Below are 4,807 nucleotides of genomic sequence, written 5' to 3'. Positions count from 1 at the left end.
GCTCACATTCTTCAATGAAAAGATTTAACTCTATGGCAAAGGGTGTTTTTATTTGGTCATATTTTCAGAAGTTGCTTGGAAAAAACTGGTCCTCAACTGTTTGCTTTATAAAATGATATTCTTTTTTCAATTAGAGCAGAAAGTTTGAGGATAGTATAAGGGAACTTCAAATGATAATGGAAAACTGGAAATAAAAGATAGAAATAGGCTGGGTGTGGTGGCTCATGCCTGTAATCCCAGCACTTTGGAGGCGTTGAGGTGAGAGGACTGCTTGAGGCCAGAAGTTTTAAGACCAGCCTGGGCAATATAGTAAGACCCCCATTACTATAATTTTCTTTTAAAAAATTAAATATGGTGGCACACATTTGTAGTCCCTGCTACTCAGGAGGCTGGGATGAGAGAATTGCTTGAGCCAAGGAGTTTGAGGTTAAGTGAACTGTGATTGTGCTGCTGCACTCCAGCTTGGGCAGCAGAACAAGACCTTGTCTCCAAAAAATTAAATAAGATAAAAATAAAATGTATAAATTTTATTTCTCAACATAAGCTCCATCAAGTTCAAGACATTTTGTCAGCAATGATGCTAGCTGTTTAGGAACCTGGGAATTTAACCATGTCAACTTTACATAATAGTTTTTTTTTTTTAATGTAATTAACTGAAGATTTAGATTTTTTAAGATTAAGAAACAAGGCTGGGCATGGTGGCTCAAGCCTGTAATCCCAGCACTTTGGGAGGCTGAGGTGAGGGGATTTCCTGAGGCCACAGTTTTGAGAACAGCTTGGGCAACTTGGCAAGACATAATCTCTACAATAAATCAAAAAATTAGCCAGGCATGGTAGTGCACACCTGCAGTTTTGGTTTCTCCGAAAGCTGAGGCAGAAGGATCGCCAGAGCCCAGCAGGTCGACACTGGGGTAGCCGTGAGCGTACCTCTGCACTCTGGCCTGGGCAACAGAGTGAGGCTCCAAAACACACACACACAAAAAAAGATTAAGAAACAAAAAGAAGTCAGAAAGAGCCCAATTAAGACTGTAAGGTGGATGTCTAATGATTTCCCACCTAAACTCCCATGAAATTGTTCTTTGATGAGAGGAATGAGCAGGAACATTGTCATGGTGGAGAAGGATTCTCTGGTGAAGCTTTCTGGGTATTCTTCTGATAAAACTTTGGCTAACTTTCTCAAAACATTCTCACAGTAAGAAGGTATTATTCTTTGACCCTCCAGAAAGTCAACAAGCAGAATATCTTCAACATCCCCCAAAACTGTTGCCTTGTCCTTTGCTCTTGATTTCAGTCCTCTCTTGCTTTAACTAAACTACTTCCACCTCTTGCTAGCCATTGTTTTTGTTTGTTTGTTTTGTTTTGGATCAGGGTCTCACTCTGTTGCCTGAATTGGCGTGGCATGATGATGGCTCACCACAGCCTTGACCACCTGAACTCGGGCAACTCTTCTGCCTCAGCCTCTCAAATAGCTGGGACTATAGGTACACACCATCATGCCTGACTAATTTTTTTATTTTTCTGTAGAGATAAGGTCTTGCCATGTTGCCCAGGCTGGTCTCAAACTCCTGGGCTCAAGCTATCCTCCTGTCTTAGCCTTCAAAGTGCTGGGATTACAGGTAAGAGCCGCCAAACCAGGCCTGATAACCATTGTTTTGACTATGTTTTATACTCAGGATCATACAGGTAAAGCTATGTTCCATTTCCTGTTACAGTTCTTTGAAGAAATGGTTCAGAAACTTGACCCCACTTGTTTAAAATTTTCATTGAAAACTTTGTGCTTGGCTGCAACTGATCCATGGTCTTGGTATCCATGGAGTAGAAAGTTTGCCCAACCTTAATTTTTTTTTTTTTTGAATCGGAGTCTCACTCTGTCGCCCAGACTGGAGTGCAGTGGCCACTCCCGGCCACCACAGCCTCGACCAGCTGGGCTCCAGCGATCCTTCTGCCTCAACCTTCCAAGTAGCTGGAACTACAGGTGCACGCTACCACGCCCGGCTCATTTTTTTGAATTATTGTAGAGATGAGGTCTCGCCAAGTTGCCCAGGCGGGTCTCGAACCCGCCAACTCAGGCAATCCACTCACCTCAGCCTCCCAAGGCGTGGGATTACAGGCTGAGCCACCGAGCCCGGCTAACTTTAATTTTTCAGTTAGAATTGTGTAAGCTGAACCAACTGAGATGTCTGTTGTGTTGGCTGTTGTTTCTGCTGTTAATTGTCCATCCTCTTCAGTTAAGGAGTGGACAAAATGAATGGTTTCATTGCATAATTGATGTGGATGTTCTGCCTCTGCAGGCTTCATCTTCTGCATCATCGTGCTCCTTCTTAAAATGAGTTATCAATTTGTATACCGCTGATTTCATTGGTACATTATCCCCATAAACTCTTCATAAAGCATCAATGATTTTACTATTCTTCCATCCAAGAATGGTAGAAGTAAAATGTTATAATAAGCTAAGATTAATTTTGTATTGAAGAAATAATTTTTAAAATAAATTTCATTTAGCCTAAATTTACAATGTTTATAAAGTCTACAGTAGTATAAAGTAATCTGCACTGTCTACAGTACATTTGATGTTTAGTCTTATTTTAATTTTAGCAGACTTCATATTGCTCTGATGGGGCTTTTTTCAAACTGATGTATTTTCCAGGAAGATAGCTTGAGCCCAGGAGTTTGAGACCAGCCTCAAACTAGATTCTGTTCAGACATGTTAATATAAGTTAGTACAAGTTTATTTTGGTGGGAAAATTTTGAAATCCATTATTAGTTTTCTCATAATACACTTCCCCCCCATAAACTCTCTGAAGTCCTCTCATAGAATTATAATAAATATCAGGTAATCAAAGTATTCTTTATATTGAGATGGTCATAAATGACACCTTGTTTTCGAGCCACCTTCTTCCCAAAGAGTAATCGGATCTTGTTTCCCTCCAAATTCCTGGTTTAATTAGGACTTGTTTATTTTGAGGAAAAAAGGTGCCAAACATCAGGCTGTTCACAAAAATATCACACAGTATCAATTTTGGAAAATGAAGACTATTACATTGATTATTTTTCTAGAGGATGCATTTGACATGCCAACTCTCATTCACAGAAATACATTGTTGCATTTGTGTTGAACTGCTCCACATAGCACATTTATGTGGGGGTATAACACACAGACTTCTAACTCAAAGCTGCTCTCAAGTGCTACTCAACTACATGAGACAGATGCCTTTGCAGTTATAGAAACAACTGCTGAACTCACGTATGAATGAAAAGAACTGTACTCCCAGTATAACAAGAGATTATTTTGGAGACAGTTGATAAAAACCATACATCCTTTTTATTGTTAAGTCATAAAGAGGTATCAAAATTAAAAGCAAAAATTATGGAGTGAGACAACAAAACTGCTAGGAGTGTCAAAGGAAGTGAGAATGGGACTGGGCGCAGGGCAATATGAATTAATGAACACAGGAAGAACAAAGATGGGGAGAACAGTGAGCATGTGCTGAAGATACTAGGGGAGAGGATCTGGTGAAAATTTTGATCTTAGACAAGCGCCTACGTAAAGAAATAATGGGATAAGATCTCTAAATCCCTCTATGTGCTTAAGAGTCAACCTTGCCACTGGCACTGTCTCTGTCATCCTCTCCTTCCTCAGCCTCTTTTTCATCACCCTTGATCAACTCCAGCTCGTCACCCCCCATCTTCATTACCATCATCATCCAGTAGGTCCCCTCCTCAGCAGAGCCATTTGCACCCCCCTCAGACTCCATCTTCACCTTAGTTTCATCTTTCTTCATGGAAATGGTAGTTTGCTCCTCTTCTGTCTTATCATTCTTCATCTCTATTGCTTGTTTGCTCTGTTCCTTTTCAATTTTTCCAGGTTTTCCGGTAGAGAATTCACTTTTTGTTTTATCTGAGACAATTCCTTCTTAATGACCTGAAGGTCATTAAGACCATTCCAGACTTGAAAGAAGATCCTCGCTGACCACTCTTAGAATTGAAGCCACTTTTGCCCCTTTGTGAGGTGTTTCCTGATGCACACTGGCATTCTGAGGACACTACAGCCTGAGCAATAGGAGGAGGAGGAACACGTGCTGGTAACTGTACGTCCTGTCTTAATAATCCCACTGAAAGTCGTAGTCCAAGTCAAAAGAGGAGCCTTACATCTCCGCTGCAGATCGTTTCACACCTGCTTTTCCTTGGATCACTTTTGGCTCTGCAGCCAGACTAATATGTAAAACCTAACCAACAATCATTCTGCCATCCTCTCCTGCTACAGCGGCCCAGGCATTCCTCTCAACATATTGAATGAAGGCAAAGCCCTTATGAACAGAGCAACCCACAATTTTGCAGTACTTTGAAAAAATTTCCTCTATATGAGACTTCTTGACCGCAAGAGTGTTAAGATTCCCAATGAATACATGGGAGTTCATGGAGCGAGGACCTTTCTTGTTGGTAACGTTGTTAGTCATTGTGTTTGATGATGAGGTTCCTCACGAAGCTGAAAAATGTAGCTGAAGATCAAAAAAATCTCACTGTACATTGCTGTAGTGTACATCAAGTTGCATCATTATGTTTAAAATGTCTTTACAAAATCAGTTTTGGAATGGGAATGTGTATGTTCCAGAAGAATGGGGAAGGGAGGTTAAAAATCAAAACTGGTCAGACTGGCTGGCTCAGTCTGTAATCCCAGCACTTTGGGAGACTGAGGTGAGTGGATTGCCTGAGCCCATGGGTTCGAGACCAGCCCTGGCAACTTGGCGAGACCTCATCTCTACAATAAATAATAATAATAAAATTAGCCGGGTACAGTAGTACACAT

The 4,807-nt window shown here is 40.9% G+C and overlaps 1 pseudogene; it reads right to left on the bottom strand.

Moving 5' to 3' along the window:
• Nucleotides 1–3,587: 3,587 nt before the first annotated feature.
• LOC103274054 lies at nt 3,588–4,515 on the bottom strand (annotated as a pseudogene).
• Between the last annotated feature and the right edge of the window lie 292 nt (nt 4,516–4,807).

Source organism: Carlito syrichta, unplaced genomic scaffold, assembly GCF_000164805.1.
Source record: "Carlito syrichta isolate Samal-C Ts95f unplaced genomic scaffold, Tarsius_syrichta-2.0.1 Scaffold314363, whole genome shotgun sequence".
NCBI lineage: Eukaryota > Metazoa > Chordata > Mammalia > Primates > Tarsiidae > Carlito > Carlito syrichta.
Note: the sequence above shows the minus strand (reverse complement) of the source record. Positions and strands in the feature narration are given on the sequence as shown.